This window comes from Sorex araneus, chromosome 6, assembly GCF_027595985.1.
Source record: "Sorex araneus isolate mSorAra2 chromosome 6, mSorAra2.pri, whole genome shotgun sequence".
Lineage (NCBI taxonomy): Eukaryota > Metazoa > Chordata > Mammalia > Eulipotyphla > Soricidae > Sorex > Sorex araneus.
Genome location: NC_073307.1, coordinates 5740158 through 5760649, shown reverse-complemented (window position 1 = coordinate 5760649; position 20492 = coordinate 5740158). Strand labels below are relative to the sequence as shown.

Sequence of the window (20492 nt, the reverse complement as noted above, 5' to 3'; positions counted from 1 at the left end):
AGAGATTGGAGTTTGTGCTTGTCCTTATCCCATCATGCGTTGACAGTTTAGAGCTTGGGTCCGGGCAGACATGAGGCGAAGGATGACGGACTCGTGGTCCGGGAGCAGGTGATGGCTGTTCCCTTTATTCCCAGATACACACATAGTTTATAGAGGGTCTCAGTTTAGCAGAAAGTCCAATCATAGAAGCTCAGCATCCTGGGCCCATTTCTGCTCCTTCTCTGCTCTGCGCTGGTCCAGTCCTAGTCAGTGCTGGACGCTGCAGTTGGGTGACTTGCTAAGCGTCCATGACAGTGTCTGTGTCTGGGGCTCTTGTGTCTAGGAGGCTGATGCAGGCTCAAGGCCAAACAGCGGTGCTGGCTCTCAGCCTGTTCTGGCCCACGTTGCCCGGACACTCCCCCTTGTGAGGCTTATTAAAGCTTATGGCCTTTGAAAGAGTTTGGAGTTTGTGCTTCTCCTTATCCCTTCATGTGTTGCCAGTTTAGAGCTTGGATCTGGGCAGACGTGGGTCGAAGGGTGACGGACACATGGTCCGAGAGCAGCTGATGGCTGTTTGCCCGCTCAGGAGTGGGCGCCAGCAGGGACAGGAGAACCCACTGACCGTTTGCGATTCCTCTCTGGCCCGGAGCCACAACCCACACCCCTCACGAGAAACCCAGAAACCTGTGCTGTGTAAGCATTTAAAAATCATTAGTAACAGACAGAGACCCGAGGGAGAGTCACACGGACACCTCCGGGGAGATCCCGAGCCCTTTCCCGCCGACGGCCGCTGCTCCCGCAGGCGCTGGCAGTGGCACAGGTGGCTGAGGGCGTCCTGGGTCTGCGGAGGAAGGAGAGAAGCGGGTGACGTCGGGGCTCCCAGGGCTCAGCACGGGCAAAGGCCGGCTGGCCAACGCGCAGGCCTGGGGGAGGCTTTCCTGGGGCTGGAGCCCCCCTTCCCCTGGGTGCCTCACTGGCCGGTGTGTCAGTTGGAGGAACTTTCCCTCTGCCTCGTGCTGGAGCCTGGGGGCCACATGGGATGCCGGGCATCGAACCAGGGCGGCTGTGTGCGAGGCAAACGCCCTGCACGCTGTACTACTGCTCTCGCCACAAGATTTGAAAAAAGGAAAACAAAAACCTCAGTTCTGGCATTTTTTGTTTGTGAGCTGAAGAGCCGGGGTGTTCCAAGGGCAGGTGAGTGAGGTATAACCACCCCTGGGTCATCCAGGCGCTGTGGATGGAAGCGTGGTAGTTTGAACCAAAACTTCTGTGTTAGAAATCACTGAGGGAAACGTCATGTCTGGTTCTGTGGTGCGTAAGGCATCACCAGGGCAGTGGGGACCTTCATCCTAGTAGGGCCTGCCAGGCTGGGGTTGGTGGCCAGCACTCAGGAATCATTCCCGAGGGTGCTCAGTCGACCAAATGGGATGCCAGGGTCAAACCCGGGTCAGCTGCGTGTAGCGCAAGTGCCCTGCTCACTGTGCTGGTCTCTGGCCCCTGGAATATCATTTTAATCTAATTCTCCGGAGTTCCTTGGAAATGACTCTCACCTGAAATTCTGATCACCAACTCGGAAGGTGGTATTTGAGACAACCTGAGCACAGAACTCTCTGTTCCTGAGAACAGTCGCTCCTCCCTGAAGACAGTAAAGCGTGGGTGGGTGTGGGGGTGGGGGGGAAGGGTGTCAGCTCATGGCTGGGGTACATATGTGGCAGGCAGGAGTCCGGGTTACTCTAAGCGCTGTTGGACTTCTCCCAAACAGCAAAGGTCTGACACGGAAACCAAGCTCTCACGTGAAACCAAGAAACCTGTGCTATATAAGCATTGAAAAATTATAATAGTCCCCGGGGACATTGAGCAGCAACTAACACGGCTCCGGGATGCGGAACTGGGACAGCTCTGAACCACAGCATGCTGGGAGGGGCAGGCACTGGAGTGGGGCGGCGCCAACCCAGCCTCCAAGTGGCCCTGGCTGCCGGAAGTCACGCCTTCGACCCACCCTCAGTGCCATCTTCCCACATTCAACAGAGAAGAAGCCGGGCGCTCTGCTGAGCAACGCGGCTGGAGAAAGCTCTGGACGCGAGACCCGGCCAGCAACACCGGGGATCCAGACGGAGGAGGTGCAGCCACCACACCCTCTCCAGATGGAGCCCCGGCGACACTGAGCAGCAACTAACTGGGCTCTGGTATGCTGGACTGGGACAGCTCCTGGTCGAGTGGCCGCTAATGCAGTTTTTCAAAAAAGGAAAAACATACAATCTTTCAATGGAAAACTAATTTTCAAATGCTTCCTTGGTAGTAGGACTGTCTTTCTTGGGAGGAAACTCCAACAATAATAGTGAGTTTTGTGTTGAAATATGGAACGTAATCAAGGTAAAGAGAAAATGAAGTGAAATTCATCAGTTCTGGCCCCAAGATTTAAAAAAAAGATAAACAAAAACCTCATTTCTTTTTTTAACTTTTTTTTATTAATAGTTTATTTTTAATTAGTGAGTCAAGGTGAGGGTACAGTTACAGATTTATACATTTTTGTGCTCATGTTTCCCCCATACAAAGTTCGATAACCCATCCCTTCACCATTGCCCATTCTCCACCACCAGTAAACCCAACATCCCTCCCACCCTCCCCAGTCCCGTCTCCCCCCACCCCACACTGCCACTATGGCAGGGTATTCCCTTTTGTTCTCTGTCTACGATTAGGTGTTGTGGTTTGCAATAAAGGTGTTGAGTGGCCATTGTGTTCAGTCTCTAGTCTATATTCGGCCCGCATCATCTTTCCCCCACATGCCCTCCAACCACATTTTACTTGATGTTTCTTTCTCTGAGTTGCCCAGAATGAGGGACCAGCCTCCAAGCCATGGAGTCAACCTCCTGGTACTTATTTCTACTATTCTTGGGTGTTAGTCTTATCGCCTACTATTCTATATTTCACAGATGAGTGCAATCTTTCTATGTCTGTCTCTCTCTTTCTGACTCATTTCCCTTAGCATGATACTTTCCATGCTGATCCACTTGTATGCAAACTGCATGACCTCATTTTTTTCTAACAGCTGCATAGTATTCCATTGTATAGATGTACCAAAGTTTCTTCAACCAGTCATCTGTTCTAGGGCACTCAGGTTTTTTCCAGATTCTGGCTATTGTAAACAGTGCTGCGAAGAACATATAAGTGCAGATGTCATTTCGACTATACTTTTTTGCTTCTCTGGGATATATTCCCAGCAGTGGTACTGCTGGGTCAAATGGGATTTCAACCTCTAGTTTCCTGAGAATCGTCCATATTGTTTTCCAAAAGGGCTGAACTAGTCGGCATTCCCACCAGCAGAGTAGGAGGGTCCCTTTCTCCCCACATCCTCTCCAACAGTGGTTGCTTTTGTTCTTTTGGATGTGTGCTAGTCTCTGTGGTGTGAGGTGGTATCTCATGGTTGTTTTGATCTGCATCTCCTTGATGATTAGTGATGTAGAGCACTTTTTCATGTGCCTTTTGGCCATTCGTGTCTCTTCCTTGGGAAAGTTTCTGTTCATTTCTTAGCCCCATTTTTTGATGGGGTTGGATGTTTTCTTCTTGTAGAGTTCAACCCATGCTTTATACACCCTTGATATCAACCCCTTATCTGATGGGTATTGTGTAAATATCCTTTCCCATTCTGTAGATAGTCTTTGTATTCTGGTCACTGTATCTTTTGCGGTGCAGAAGCTTTTTAGTTTAATGTAGTCCCATTTGTTGATCTCTGTTTTTACTAGATTGCTTAGTTCCGTGTCACCTTTGAAGATACCTTTATCTTCAATATCGTGGAGGGTTTTGCCGACCTTTTCTTCAATGTACCTTATGGTTTGTGGTCTAATGTTGAGGTCTTTAATCCATTTTGATCTGACTTTTGTGCATGGTGTCAGGTCGAGTTCTAAGCCCATTCTTTTGCATGTGGTTGTCCAGTTGTGCCAGCACCATTTGTTAAAGAGGCTTTCCTTGCTCCACTTCACATCTCTTGCTCCCTTATCAAAGATTAGATGATCATACATTTGAGGCTGTTTGTAGTGATATTCCACCCTGTTCCATTGGTCTTTGGCTCTGCCTTTGTTCCAGTACCATGCTGTTTTAACTGTTACCGCTTTGTAGTAGAGCTTAAGGTTAGGGAGGGTGATGCCGCCCATCATCTTTTTCCGAAGAATTGTTTTAGCTATCCGTGGGCGTTTATTGCTCCATATAAATTTCAGGATTGCTTGATCCGTTTCTTTGAAGAATGCCATGGGTATCCTTATAGGGATCGCGTTAAATCTGTATAATGCTTTGGGGAGTATTGCCATTTTGACAATGTTTATTCTCCCTATCCATGAGCAGGGGATATGTTTCCATTTCCTCATGTCCTCTTTTATTTCATGCAGTAGCGTTTTATAGTTTTCTTTGTAGAGGTCCTTTACTTCTTTAGTTAAGCTGATTCCAAGGTATTTGATTTTCTGGGGCACGATTGTGAACGGGATTGCTTTTTCCATGTCCCTTTCCTCTGTCTCATTGTTTGCATATAGGAAGGCCATGGATTTTTGGGTATTTATTTTATAGCCTGCGACTTTACTGTACAGGCCAATTATTTCTAAGGGTTTCTTACTAGAGCTTTTAGGCTTCTCTATGTATAGTATCATATTGTCTGCGAATAGTGAGAGCTTGATTTCTTCCTTTCCGATCTGAATCCCCTTAATATCTTTTTCTTGCCTGATGGCTATTGCTAATACTTCCAGTACTATATTAAAGAGAAGTGGTGAGAGTGGGCATCCTTGCCTAGTCCCCGATCTTAGAGGAAAGGCACTTAGTTTTTCTCCATTGATGATAATGCTTGCCATAGGTTCGTGGTAGATGGCTTTGACTATCTTGAGGAAAGTTCCTCCAAAACCCATTTTGGTGAGAGTTTTTATCATGAATGGGTGTTGGATCTTGTCAAATGCTTTCTCCGCATCTATTGATATGATCATATGGTTTTTATTTCTACTTTTGTTGAGGTGATGGATTATGTTGATCGATTTCCGAATGTTAAACCATCCTTGCATCCCCGGGATGAATCCCACTTGGTCATGGTGTATGATCTTTTTGATGAGTTGTTGGATTCTATTTGCTAGTATTTTGTTGAGGATCTTCGCATCGGTGTTCATCAAGGATATTGGTCTATAGTTTTCTTTGTTAGTGCTGTCTTTGTTTGCTTTTGGTATTAGGGAGATATGTGCCTCGTAGAAACTGTATGGAAGGGTTCCTGTCTTTTCAATTTCCTGGAAAAGCTTGAGGAGAACTGGCAACAAGTCTTCTTTAAATGTTTGGAAGAATTCACCAGTGAATCCGTCTGGACCTGGGCTTTTGTTTTTGGGGAGACTTTTGACTACAGTTTCGATTTCCTTGATATTTATGGGCCTATTCAGGAATTCCAAGTCTTCTTGGTTCAGTCTTGGGAGATTGTAGGAATCAAGGAATTCGTCCATTTCTTTTAGTTTATCTTGTTTCGTGGCATACAGACTTTCAAAGTAGTCTCTGCTGATATTTTGAATCTCCTTGGTTTCTGTTGTGATGTCCCCCTTTTCATTTCTGATTCGGTTTATTAGGGTTTTCTCTCTTTCTTTCTTTGTGAGTCTTGCTAGCGGTTTATCAATCTTATTTATTTTCTCGAAGAACCAGCTCTTTGTCTCATTGATCTTTCGGATTGTTTTTTGGGTTTCCATATCGTTAATTTCTGCTCTAAGTTTTATTTCTTTCCTTCGATCTGGTTTGGGTTCCTTTTGCTGGTCCTCTTCTAAAATCTTGAGCTGCGAAGTCAAGCTATCTATATAGGCCCTTTCTTCCTTTCTGAGGAAAGCTTGCAGAGCTATAAATTTTCCCCTTAATACAGCTTTAGCTGCGTCCCATAGGTTCTGGTAGCTTGTGTCTTCATTCTCATTTGTTTCGAGGTATTTTTTGATTTCTTCCTTGATTTGCTTCGTGACCCACTCATTGTTCAATAGTGAGTTGTTTAATTTCCATGTGTTTGATTTGGTTCTCTGCGTCTGTGCGTGATTAATTTCCATCTTCAGTGCATCATGGTCTGAGAAGATAGTTGATACAATTTCTATCTTCCCGATTCTATTAAGGTATAATTTGTGACCCAGAACGTGGTCTATTTTGGAAAATGATCCATGTGCGCTGGAAAAGAATGTGTATTCTTTCTTTTTGGGGTATATAGCACTGTATAGGTCTATTAGCCCTGAATCTTCCATTTCTTCCTTCAGAGCCATTGTTTCCTTGCTGAGTGTTGTTCTTGTCGATCTATCCAGAGGTGATAAAGCAGTGTTGAAGTCTCCTACTACTATTGTGTTGCTAGTTATGTCCTCCTTAAATTCTGTTAGGAGTTCTTTTAAGTATTTAGCCGGTCGTTCATTAGGTGCGTATACGTTTAATAGTGTGATTTCTTCCTGTTGTACATATACTTTGATGAACAGGAAATGACCTTTCCTGTCCCTTCTAATCTTTTTCAGCCTGAAATCTATGTTGTCGGATACTAGTATGGCCACCCCCGCTTTTTTGAGGGAGCTGTTTGCTTGCAGGATTGTTTTCCATCCTTTGATTTTGAGTCTGTGTTTGTTCTGACTATTCAGATGTGTTTCCTGTAGGCAGCAGAAAGTTGGGTTTAGTTTCCGAATCAATTTTTTCCACTCTGTGCCTCTTGATTGGTGCATTTAGACCGTTAACATTAAGAGAAATTATTGTCATGGGATTTTGAGCCATTTTTCTGTAGGGTTTGTTGTTCTTATAGGTCTTTTTCCTTGTCTTACAGTAGCCCTTTGAGTCCTTCTTTTAAATTTGGTCTTGAGTCTATGAAGTTCCTGAGCTGTTGTTTCTCTGTGAAATAGTGTATGGTTCCTTCAAGTTTAATTGAGAGTTTAGCCGGGTAAAGTATTCTTGGTGAGGCATTCATTTCATTGAGTTTTTTCACTATATCCCACCATTGTCTTCGGGCTTGGAAGGTTTCTTCTGATAGGTCTGCTGTGAATCTAAGGGGTGCTCCTTTGTATATGATCTCCTTCTTTCATCTTGCTGCTTGCAGTATTGTGTCTCTATCCATAGCATCCATCATTCTGACTATGATATGCCTTGGGGATTTTTTATTTGGGTCCCTTTTAGCTGGTACCCTTCGGACTCCTTGGATCTGGATGTCCATATTCTCTAGCTCTGGGAAGTTCTTAGCAATGATGTCTTTAATTGTGTTTTTTTTTCATTAAGATTTGTCCCCTGTGGTTCTGGTACTCTAATGATTCTTATGTTGTTTCCTTGAGGTCATCCCCTAGGACTCTAATTCGCTCTAGAGCCATTTTGAGGTCTTTGGCCATTATTTGTTGTTACCTATATGCTTTCTGCAGCTCGTCTTCAAGATCGCTGATTCTTTCTTCAACAGCAGTCATTCTACTGTTAAGGGCTCCTACTGAGTTTTTTATTTCATCTACCGCTTCTTTTAATTGTGTCACTTCTGTTCGTAGCTTCGAAATTTCTGCTCTCATTTCTTCCTGATTACCTTTGTGGATCGTCCCAATGCTGCATCCATATACTCCCTTAATTTATTGGATGTTCGCTCCATAGTTGCTTTGAGTTCTTCAACCATCTTCACGATTTCCTCTCTGAATTCTTTATCTGAGAGGAGACTATATTTCTGGGGAGTCATTGCTGGGGTTGCAGAGATCCTCCCTTCCATCTCTGCTGGTGGTGGGGATTTTCACTGTTTCTTCATGTTGATATGGGTTTTACTATTAGGCGCTCTCCTTAGCTTGAGAGGGGTCTCAAGAGAAAGCGTGGGGCTATGAACTTTTTACAAAGGACGCTATGTGCGGCTCGATGAGTTCATTAACAGTTTTTGTGAAATGAGGATAGGCTAGGTCAGTTGACTATTAACATATAGTGACTAAGATGACCAGGGTATTCTTCAGAGGGATAGATTCTAACAATTAACGCCAGAGCACAATGCATTGAGTGGGAAAAATATCTTCGGCTGCGTGAACAGCCCCTCAGCCCGCCTGGAACTCTGCCCGCTGTGAGGGAACATGTTGGGACGCCCGTATAAGGCTGTCCCTGCCCCGGGAAGCTCCTTGAGGACCAAGTGACCGTTTGCTTTAAACGTGCACAGTGAAGTGATGGATCCGGAAGAAAAGTACAAAATGAACCACAAGAGGCGGGGAGTCGCTTTGATCTCCAACCACGAGCAGTTCCACAGGCTCCTGGGCGTGTGCCGCCGCTGGGGCACCTGCGTAGACCAGGATAATCTCTGTTCCAGGTACCGTGTCTGGGTGCCCATAGGCCGTGTCCCCTCATAGGGCTGTCGGGAGGCTGGGAGCTCGGACACCAGCTGGGGCGATGCTCCTCACCTGAGCTGGCTCCAGCGTCCCGTGGGTCCGCACAGCTTCCCTGAGCATCACCTGAGGTCCTGGCACTGACCCCTGGGGCTCGATGGTCAAGACTCACTGGCAGGGTCCCCAGACCCCCAGAGGCCAGGGAGGTGCCTTACCCACGTCTGCAGAATGATCATGTTTGGTTTTAAGCACTGATTGTGTTTGGGATTTTTTGGCAGCTGGGGAGCTCACCTGGTGGGTCCCCTGGTTCTCACACAGGAACCAGCACTGGTGGTGTGTGGGGGACCCTGTGGGGTGTCTGGTAATGAACTTGGGTCGGCCCTGTGCAAGGCGATTCCTTAGTCGCTCGACTGTCGCACTGGCCCTCTCGAACAGCACCTGAGTTTTGCACGAGCTGGAGTTCCCCCTCTACCACCTGGCTGGGTGCCCCTAAGAAACAAACAAAGCAAGCGAGGGCACTAGGGTGGATTCTGGCCTGTACCAGCACATCCGAAGTCTAATGTATTGTCAGAAACGTGTCTGCATCTCGAGGGCGGCCCTTGAGCCGGGAGAAACCCCAGAGGATTGGGGTGAGCAGGGAAAACCCTCAGCGTCTCATTGGGCGTCTGTTTCTCCCGAGGGGAAAGTCCGTGTGTTTGGTCTGGCTTGGGGGCGCCCAGCTGTGCTCAGGGCTTCCTGCTGGGGCTTGGGGTGCCCTCTGGGCGGCCAGGGAGGTGGGCGCCCACCCTCTGTGCTACGGCTCCGACCTGGAGGGTTTGTTTGTGTGTCCTGTAAGTGGGCGTCCAGCCCTCTGTCCAGCCGGCCTATGGGGAGACTCGGAGTGGCCCCCAACTTCCCTTCCTGTTGCTCCCCAGGTTTCTGGAACTAGGTTTCGAGGTGATTTGCTACAACAACCTCAAAGCGGAAGACATACTGTCCAAGATGTATGACAGTAGGTGGACGCCCTCCAGTCTGGGGCGAGAGCCCGGCCTGGCCGCTCTGTAAAGACAAGCTGGATGGTCTGAGTCAGTCGCCGTCTTACACGGGCCCCGGGTAGCGGGTTCCTCCTCCACGTCAGGGACACTTGCAAAGCCTCCGGCCCCCAGTGCCGATTAAGTTCCATCACAATCCCAGTTGGCCCACTGGCATCGGGCTGGAGAGGGCTGGGCACGGATAGGCAGCTGCCTGGAGGCCGTGCCCGTGGGCTCTTGGGATTCTGACATCAGGGGACCCCTTCAGACCTCGTCCCCTCCCTGCCTGCTTTTATCCGCCTGTGGAGAGGACTGTGCTCTGAACCGTGGATTCTCCTCTGAATGCTGAGCACTGACTGGGGTTTACCAAATAAAAATGAAAAAGCTCTTTGCAGAATATTTTAAGCAGCAGATGACTAAAAAGCTCTGACTGCCCAAATCACTGGCCCTTGAACAGGGCTCCCATAGGAGTTCCCCCACATGAAAACTTGGGTACTGGTTTTTTCCACATGCAGACATGGCTGCGAGAGTTTAATCCTTAATTCAGCGAAGATTAATCACATGAAAGTCACACGAATGAATGTGATCTCTCATTACTGTATTCTCGGTGACAGTTTTGGGACCTGAGGTATGGCCACCATGATCCTTTTAGTTTTTGTCATTATTCTGGGTTTTTTGTTGGTTGGTTTGTTTTGGCACAGTGCTCAGGGATTACTCCTGGCTCTGTGCTCAGGATTCACTCCTGGAGGGCCCGGGGGAGCACGGGGTGTACTGACTGGACTCAGGTAGAGCTAACGAGCACTTGTTTCTCTCTGAACATCAGCGTCAACCGCCAGCCACATCGACGCCGACTGCTTTCTCTGTGTTTTCCTGACCCACGGTGAAGGCAATCACATTTACACCTACGACGCTATGGTGGAGATTTCCATGCTGACAACTTTTTCAAAGGCGACAAGTGTAGGAGCCTGGTGGGCAAGCCCAAGATCTTCATCATTCACGTAGACCGCCAGCGACCGTGAGGGCACTGACAGGCTCCAGAGAGACTTCTCTGGGTGCTGGGAGGCTTTGGATGCCATCACTGTCAGTTGCAACTTGAACCCTGGGTCATAATCCCACCCTGTCCTAGAAAGAACCCTTAAAGAGTCTCTGTCTTTAACCCCACGGACGCCAGGGTGTTAGACCAGCCGAGCCTGGGGTCCTCACTGGCCACATCCGTTATGGTCTCTCTAACGCTAAATGGAACATTCCAGATTGTTGCTCTTCCGGACAAGTGGGCAGGACACATGTTGGGCCCGGGAATGCGTTGCCCTTTGTTTGAGCTGAGAGGGCTGGAGCAGGCCCCTGAGCAGCCCCCCTAGAGAGATAGAGAGGCAAGGCAGCACCATGACAGGCTTGAAAGGAGCCGGAAGAAGCAAGGCCTCGGTTTTGCTTCCAGAGTTCCTGGGATTGAGCGCAGATACCTGGAATTGAGCCATGATTTCCCCGAAGTGAGAGAGCCAGCGAGGTCAACTAAGGGTTACCAATCAGATACAGACAGGGGAGTCCCCAGTATATAACCAATCAGATGCAGGTGGAGAATAACCCTTCATCACCACTATGGAACTGATGGAAGTCTTACACAACTCCAACTTAGAACCAGTCAGCTAAGGACAAGTAGTGGAAAGTCCCTCAGACCTCGGCCCAGGGTGGTCTGTGAAAAGTCCCCGTTACATAAGGTAGGGTATAAAATCCCCTCCCTTTTGAGACACAGGGCCGCTCGTTCCAAGAAGCCTCCCGCTGTGTGGGTGAGCCGGCGAGAGCCCTACCTCCAGCTAGTCAATAATGACCCTTTGCTTATTGCATCGACACTTGTCTTCTCATGATTCCTCCGGGGACATCTCGGCCTGGTTTTTCACCCTAGATAATTCAAAAGAAATTCCGGACCTCGTCACCTCTCCGTTGGCTGCATTTGCTGAGCTCGAGGGTGCCCACACCGTTTCTCTCTCAACCTGTCGGGGCCACATGGCGGTTCTCGGGCTGTCCCCGAGCCAGAGGGCCGTGCGCTTCCCCAGCTGCCCTGGGTCCCTCTGATCCACACCGGAATCAGTGGGTCCCCATCAGCCCCGCTACTGCCTGTGTCATAGGCATGTCGCGGTGACAAGCATGACAAGCCAGTCCAGTCCATGGAGGAGGTGGATGCGACCCGCCTGCAAGACAGCAATGAGACCCATGTGGACGCGGCGTCCGTGTACACGCTGCCTGCCGGGGCCGACTTCCTCATGTGCTACTAGGTGGCCGAAGGTGCGTGGGCCAGGGGGTCTCTGGCTTCACGTGGGGGCCCCGAGCGTCACCATGACGAGACTCCCTTCTTTCGAGTGGCCACAGCCACGGGGGCCGTCGTTGCTCGTGTTTTGATGCAGTACTGATGCAATTACTTATTCTGTGTGTGATGTACTGCTTACTGACGGAGGTAGCACTTTAGCACTGTTGTTCATCGATTTGTTTGATCGGGCACCCAGTAACATCTCACATCAAATTGTGAGACTTGTTGTTACTGTTGAGGGCATATCCGGAGCTCCGGCACCTCTCAATACTTGGCATATCGAATACGTCACGGGAGCGTTCCAGGTGCTGTTGTGTGAGTGGGATACTGTCGGTGTAGTATGGCTGGTAATATAGCAGATCCTGTGTGGAGCACTGAATTAGAAATACAATATGTAAAAATAAAATTTCCCATACGTTTTATATAAATGCTGTGCTTTACAAACTTGTTCATGATGATTTGTTACGGGTATTCAGTGTTCCAACACCAATTCCCCCACCCTTACTCCAGTTCTCCCAATCTCCCCTGAGCCTGCCCCATGGCAGACCCCCAAGACTCATTTGATAGTGTTCGGCTAACTTAATACTTGAGTACATGAGCCTTGGGATGACCTGGGCTTCCGGTTCCTTTCATCACTCTCCCAGTTCTCAGCCCGTAGATGTTTCACCATCTGGGTTACCTCACTTTCTCTTTCATTGCTGATTTGTGCTTTTCCCCCCCGATCAGCCTCGCTAAATGTTTTCCGAGTCTGTATTCTCAGAGATTTAGCTCTTACTGTCCCCGTGGTCTCTGCTGTTTCTGCATGTTTCTTCTATCATCTGCTCTCTAGTTCCCTTTAGGGTGTTAATTCTGGAGTTAGTCCATTTGCATCTAAAGCGATCAACTGACAGGTAATATTGAGGTTCAGTTTGTTTTATGATTGCCATGAGGTTCAGAAAACAATGTTGAACTCTTCCGAAAAGCACCAGTTCACTCCCCACCTTTTCCTCTTCTGCCTTGGCTGCTGTAGTTTTCCGATCAACCTTCATGGCCGGCACTGCGAATGGCAAACGTAGACTGAACTGCTTCATCACCAGTGACACTTTGTTTTCCCACTTGAACTGAAGATTATGATCTCCTGTAAGGCTGAATTCCTCTGGCCTGCCTAGCAAACGCTCTGCAGGAAGGTTGTCAGAATTGAAACGTGAGGATTCCTGCCTGGAAGCGTCTTAATTCCCCGCAGGCCAGCGTGGAGGGTTGCCGTCCACCCATGGGACGTGCTGCTGTCGGGGTCCTCCGGGTTCTGAGGTTTCTTCCCTTTCTCTCCTTCTGGGGCCCCTCGGGTGCGAGTGCTCCTGTGCCTGGGCTTCAGCGGAGTGAGCGAGACCTCGCCCCGTGTGGGGTTGTCCCAGGCCTGATCAGCCCTTGGGTGGTGTCTCAGTCAGCACGCTGTGGCCAGCAGTGTGGGGGCTGTTGGGTGTCAAGTGTCCGGGGTCTGCTTCAGACGGGGGCACTGCTAAGGTGATGCCATCCCAGAGTCCCTAACAGCAGCTGATGGCTGGGTCCAGGGTGACGTGCCCAGGCTCAATCTCTCCACCGTTTCCTGGGTCCCCCCACCAAAAGCTGGGACCCCCCTCCCGGCTCACGGCGCTATTCCAGACGCAGCCGGCGTCACGGTTTTGATGAATCCCTTCTCGCCCGAGAATAGTCCGGGGACGTGTCTGACCGTCTCAAGGAGCTCCAAGAGCTCTCTGTCCCCGACCATGACCCTGTGCTTTGCCTCCTCAGGGTATTTCTCACACCGGAATACTCGGGACGGCTCGTGGTACATCCAGGATCTGTGTGAGTTGCTGGGGAGGTATGGCACGGCCCTGGAGATCACGGAGCTGCTCACGCTGGTCAACAGGAAGGTGTCCCGGCGCGAAGTGGACATCATGGACACCGACAAGGAAAAAGACGCCAAGGGCAAGAAGCAGATCCCCTGCTTCACCTCCATGCTCACCAAGAAGCTGCGCTTCCTGCCCAAGCCCCAGTGAGCCGCGGCTTCGTTGCGGAATGACTCCGCACTCATCTCTCTCTTACCAGGAGGGCCAAACGCATGGTACAGCAGCTTGAATCACGGTGAAGGGGTTTTGGCTAAGAGTCACGAACATTTGTAATGTTTGATTTTGATAGTATGTCACAAAATTGCTCTCCCCATTTTATAAATTTTTTTTATTAAAGCTTATGACCTTTGAAAGAGTTTGGAGTTTGTGCTTCTCCTTATCCCTTCATGCGTTGCCAGTTTAGAGCTTGGGTCCAGCCAGACGTGGGGTGAAGGGTGACGGGCATGCAGAGAAACACCCTCGGGAGCAGGTGATGGCTGTTCCCTTTATTCCCAGATACACACATAGTTTATAGAGGGTCTCGGTTTACCAGAAAGTCCAATCACAGAGGCTCAGCATTACTGACCCATCCCCGTTCCTTCTCTGCTCTGCCCTGGTCCAGTCCCAGTCAGTGCTGGACGCTGCAGTTGGGTGACTTGCTAAGCGTCCGTGACAGTGTCTGTGTCTGGGGCTCTTGTGTCCAGGAGGCTGAGGGAGGCTCAAGGCCAAACACCGGTGCTGGCTCACAGCCTGTTCTGGCCCACGTTGCCCGGACACTCCCCCTTGCGAGGCTTCGCTTCTGAGCCGCTCTGCAGGGTCGGGTCTGACCTGCGCCAGTGTCTGTCACCCTGCTCCACAGGCGACTATTTAAAAGGTCAGAGGGGAAAATAAACCAAGCCCTTTCACCCCGCCTTGTGGTGGGCTGAGGGTTTGTTCGACAGTGCTGGTTACGGTGCCCAGCGCCTGTCCCGGGCAGAATAACCCCCGAGTCCCGGCTCCCGGATAAATGAGCAGCCTCGGCTCCGCTCCCCTGTGCCAGCTCAGACGAGGGCGGGTCGCGCTCAGGAGTGGGCGCCAGCAGGGGCAGGAGAACCCACTGACCATTTGCGATTCCTCTCTGGCCGGGAGCCACAACCCACACCCCTCAGGAGAAACCCAGAAACCTGTGCTGTGTAAGCATTTAAAAATCATAAGTAACAGACAGAGACCCGAGGGAGAGTCAAGCGGACACCTCCGGGGAGATCCCGAGCCCTTTCCCGCCGACGGCCGCTGCTCCCGCAGGCGCTGGCAGTGGCGCAGGTGGCTGAGGGCGTCCTGGGTCTGCGGAGGAAGGAGAGAAGCAGGTGACATCGGGGCTCCACAAAAGCCACCTGGCCAACGCGCAGGCCTGGGGGAGGCTTTCCTGGGTGCCCCCTCGGGTGCCTCACTGGCCCGTGTGTCAGTTGGAGGAACTTTCCCTCTGCCTCGTGCTGGGGCCCGGGGGCCACATGGGATGCCGGGCATCGAACCAGGGCGGCTGTGTGTGAGGCAAACGCCCTGCACGCTGTACTACCATTCTGGCCCCAATATTTAAAAAATCAAAACAAAAATCTCAGTTCTGGCCTTTTTGTTTGTGAGCTGAAGGGCCAGGGTGTTCCAGGGGCAGGTGAGTGAAGGTAGAACCACCCCTGACTCGTCAGGGCGCTGTGCATGGAAGGCTTGTTGTTTGAACCAGAACTTCTGGGTCAGAAATCGCTGAGGGAGATGTCAGGTCTGGTTCTCTGCCTCGTGGGCATCCCTGGAGAGAGGGGACATCTGGCCTGGCAGGGCCTGTGTAGGCTGGGGTCTTCCACGGCTGCTGGGGTCGGTGGCTCTGCACTCAGGAGCCATTCCTGCAGGTGGTCAGGTAACTCTATGGGCACCGGGGCTCGAACCTGGGTCTGCCGCGTGTAAAGCAAGTGCCCTACCCGCTGTGCTGGCTCTCGGGCCCCTGGAATATCATTTTCATCAGATTGTCCGGAGTTGCTTGCAAGTGGCCCTGCCTGAAATTCCCATCACCAACGCGGAAGTCTGTATTCCCCATAACCTGAGCACACAGCCCGCTTTGCCGGAGATCAGAGTCCTTCCTGGAAACAGGAAAGCAGGTGTGTGTGCGTGTGGGGGAGCAGGGCGTCAGCTCGGGGCTGGGGCATGGCCGTGGCAGGTGGGAGCCTGGGGAAGTCTAAGAGCTGCTGGATTTTTCCCCAAACAGCAAAGCTCTGACATAGGAGTGTCTCTTAAAACTGGAACGCACGTTTCACTGAGCACATCTGGAGGGTCTCAGGACTGGGGTGAGTTTGGTGACTGGCACGTTGGCCCTGCCGCCCCACCCCCACCCCTCACCCCCAGCACTGGGCCCGGAGCCATGGGCGTGACTGTGACCTTGGGGTGTGTCAACAGCCAAGGCTGCAGGCTGCAGTGTACCCCCAGGCAGCGCAGAATGGGTGAGGAAGGAGGGGGGCTGGGCCAGAGTCTCCCAGAGGGACCCCCAGGGCCGCTGTGGAGAGGGGACGCCCATGAGACGCTGCATCCGGGGGCCCACCTGAGTGGCAGGAGCGGTCACCTTAGGACAGGTGTGGGGGCCTGTCGGAGGCCGTGTCTCAGGAGCAGGTGTGCGGGCAGGGAATTCAGTGGGTGCTGGCTGCAGGGGACCAGGCGGGGGAGGGACAGGATGTGAGGTGCAGGGCAGGGCTGCCCTGTGAGGGCCCGGTGTGGGGCAGGAACGGCCCTGGCCCTGGGGCACCCGTGCCCAGAGGCGCTTGTCACTCTCCTGCCCATGTGTGAGCTAACAAATGTCCTTCACGAGAAAAGGCACCTTGGCGCGGCGGTGTGGGGGCGGGTGGGTGGGGGCTTTCATCCAGCTATCACAGGACACGTCTATGAAAGTGCTTATTGCATCACAACTTGTCTTTGTGTGGTTCCTCTAGGGAGATCTCGGCCCAGTTATTTTTTTTTTTGTCTTTACTTTTTGGGTCACACCCCTCGATGCACAGGGCTCACTCCTGTCTCTGCACTCAGGAATCACTCCTGGCGGTGCTCAGTGGACCATATGGGATGCTGGGATTCGATCCCGGGTCGGCTGCGTGCAAGGAAAACGCCCTCCCCGCTGTGCTATCGCTCCAGCCCCTCAGCCCAGTTTTACACCCTAAATAATTCAAAAGAAATTCCGAAGCCCCGGCGCCTGTTCCTTTGCGGCATTTGCTGAAGCTCGAGTGTGCCCACACGGTTTTTCTCTCGATGTGTCGGGGCCACATCACTTAGAAATCACTAAGGGAAACATCAAGTCTGGTTCTGAGCTTCGTAAGGCATCACCTGGACTGTGAGGGTCCCGGTCCTGGCCAGCAGGTAGGACCCTTTGTGGGGCTGAGGATGGGACACAGCCGAATGAACAGACGCAGAGACAGAAAGCAACAAGAAAGAGGAGAGAGAGAGAGAGAGAGAGAGAGAGACAGAGAGAGAGACAGAGAGAGAGACAGAGAGAGCTTTATTCACTGGCAGCTACAGCATTTATACTTGCCTGCTGGGAGGCAGGCAGTGGTGGTATGGTATGTGTGCCCAGACCCCATACAAGCAGTAGTCAATCACAGATTGTGACATGTTCATCTATCATGTCAGGCACGGGTATCGGGTAGTGGAATGGTAAGGTCAGTAAGGTCAGTAACGACAACCTTGTTACAGGAATTTAAATTAGGCCCCTGTTTGAGAAGTGCCAGGCTCTGCCTTACTTGAAGATAAGAGCCAGGATTGAAATATGGCTCCCTACATCTCCCCCTGTTTTGTTTTAAATTAACTGTGGTCAGGGGAGGCATTGTCCGGTATCTCTTGTGACAAAAAGACTCCATTTTTGCAGGGAGAGGAGGGAAGGGATGATCGGGTCTATGCAGGGGGCTCCTCACAGGCCCCATCAGTCCCTGGTCTTGGAGTAACCTCTGTGCTATACCGGAATAACTCACAGGGAGCCGGGCCCGGGTATCAGCCCTCCCTTGCAGTGCTTTGCCTGGCAGCCTGATCCACTAGAAGAAATCCTTGGGAGCCCGGCTTCCTTCAAGGATGAACTGGGGGAAGATGAGGTATGAATCTGAACAGAGGTGTCAGAGTCCTGCAAATCAAGCCAATGATAATGAACCTGTATATGCTTGGTTTCTAATCGCTGAATTTGTTGTCTAATAAAAGCCAAGATTCGATTAAAAACGCAAGGGCCAAGAGTAACTAACAATGATACAGCTGACAGTGGACCCAGCAAGGGGGGGTAAGTAATCTTTTTTTTTTTTTTTGCTTTTTGGGTCACACCTGGCGATGCACAGGGGTTACTCCTGGCTCTGCGCTCAGGAATTACCCCTGGCCATGCTCAGGAGACCATATGGGATGCTGGGATTTGAACCCGGGTCGGCCGTGTGCAAGGCAAACGCCCTACCTGCTGTGCTATCTCTCCAACCCCGGGAGTAAGTAATCTTAAATCCTACTCTGAGTTTAGTCATGGAATCGTGGACCACTCTTGTGTGATCTGCAAAAAAACAGCATTAAAACAGCATTCCTGGGGGCTGGAGCGATAGCACAGCGGGTAGGGCGTTTGCTTTGTACGAGGCCAACCCGGGTTCGAATCCCAGCATCCCATATGGTCCCCTGAGCACCGCCAGGAGTAATTCCTGAATGTAGAACCAGGAGTAACCCCTGTGCATCGCCGGGTGTGACCCAAAAAGCAAAAAAAAAAAAAACCAACAACAACAGCATTCCTCCCCTAGGGCAGCACATAATCCTCCCCTGTTCCAACAATAATAAGTCCAGTCCTCTCCTGTTCTGCAACACCACTTCAGACAGGAACGGGGGGATGTCTCGAGATGACTGATGGGGTTTCGATCCTCTCCAGGTCCTCATCAGTAGCTGTTCGAAGGGATGAGAATCCACTCCACTGAGTTGTGAGTGAATTGATACCAGTCCCAGCTCCTGCCAGTCGAGTTCCAAACACTGTGGCTATGGTTAGAGTGGATATCACCTCCCTGAGTGGGATGAAGAGGGAGGTGATATCCACTCTAACCATAGCCAAACGTTGATTTTCCATGATCTAAGAGCACTGTAACAGGAGTCTGGATACTCCATCCAATATCTTTTCCTTAGATCTTACCAAAAGGTACAGAACAATTCTGCATGTGAGTTTCTTATAACAATACAGTTTGATCAAGTTTCTTTCCTTCAAACACAACCTCAAACCTTCTACACATTCCTTTATATTCATTTTGTCCTGTAACCTTCCTTCAACCCATTTCAAACTCAGCTTCACTTTAACAGGATTCCTTTTTTTTCCCCCACTGACAATATCTACAGCCATTATCTTTCTGACTTAAGACATACATCTATATTCCTTGTAGTCATCCCACGAGTTTAAACTCTTATTTTTACTGAATTTAGTACAACATGATCTCCTAAATTTGGACACCGGTTACCAATCATCTCATTTAACATGACAAAACTACTCTGCAGTACCATTCAAAAAGCATTCCATCAGTTCTATAGATTTTCAAAAGTTTTAAACAACTAAAGTTCTTACAACATATTCACTGGGCGAAAGTTCACTTTACATTAGAAATTAACCAAAGACATCTTTGGAACACTCATAGATCACCATGAAACAGTAAGGATTTCACGCTTGTGCACAAAGTTCTCTGAGCATCAGGATTACATTGATACTGTAAGTCCCAGACTAAGTCCTCAGGCCAATTCAGCCTGTGCTTCCCCATGCGGGTTCTGTTTTGCTGAGTCTTCTTCAGATTTTCTTGTGACTTCCAGCTGAGATCTGCTCTGGGCTGAAGTTTGGAGGGTTGGAGTCTCAGGTGGTCTGGAGACTGAGCCAGGAGGATGAATTTTACTCCAGATGAGGCCGTAGCAGGATCCAGAATGTATTAGTAGGTCTGTCATCTGTTAAAATATAAGCAGAGACTTTTCCTCCTACAAGGAGGTTTCCCACTATTTCCTTTGTTGTGTGTTTGTCAGATTTTAATGCAAATATAAAAATCAATTGTTTCCCAAGCCCTTTCCATTTACAAAGTTGCAAGAACCAGATACCTGGAAGAGTTAAGAAACTAAATTAGCAAGTCTTATCTGCTGGGCAAAAGTGTGATTAGAATTCACTGTTGAGGTTAGGGAGGGTCTGCATATCCAGTCTGACTGAGGCAGAGCTTGCTGAGCTGGGAATGCAGGGGGATGGGCAGAATCAGGGAAAAATCTTTAAAACTCTCAAGGTGACAACTGAAATTAACCCCTTATAATCCTGAGCTAAGTAGCTTTATCAAAAAATCTCAGATCAAATAAAACACTGGTAGGATAAGTTTTGCACCAATTTTGCAACTCTAGAAAATAATATTTTAAACTGAAGCATTACTCTTTGAACCTGTTTTCATGGATCACAGTTATTTCAACTCACCAGATTCTGTAGGTCAAATAATTCTAATCCAGTGCAGATACAAATATATACATTGGTATAATAGCATAAGTCCTTTGGACCATCATTTTTTGTGAAACACGGTAAAAACTTCTTTGACTTAATTTTGATAGTTTTTGTATTTTAGTTCAAATCATGAGCTTTCTAACTTTAACAATTCTACAATACAAACAAGCACAGAAAGAGCCCTTTGGGTATATATATATGCATATATATATAATAACCAAACTTAGATAATAGCATAGAAAAAACTGGACTGTCAATGTTTATGGAAACATAAGAAAATTTTGTTTATTTTGACGGTTTCTGTACCTCTGTTGCTTGAAAAACAACTAAATTCCTCATTAAAATTGGCTGAGGCTTGTAAGATAAAGCCTTGCATCCTCTGAATTGTTATTTCACTTTAGTTTTAGGCGCTACTTCCTAAGCTTTTCCTAGATAGTACAGATTATGAATTTCAAAAGAGTTATAACTGTTAATAACCATTAATGTTCTTCCAATAAAAAATCTAGATTGAGAATTTCAATTTCTTTGTAGGCACCACAGTCTGATTAGAAATCTTTGTTTAAACCTGATCTAACAAGTTCTAAAGATACCTAGATCTTTTAAATT

General features: G+C 49.4%; 1 pseudogene; it reads left to right on the top strand.

The window, feature by feature from the left end:
- Positions 1–82: 82 nt before the first annotated feature.
- Positions 83–13597, top strand: LOC129405599 (caspase-6-like; annotated as a pseudogene).
- The last annotated feature ends 6895 nt before the right edge of the window (positions 13598–20492 follow it).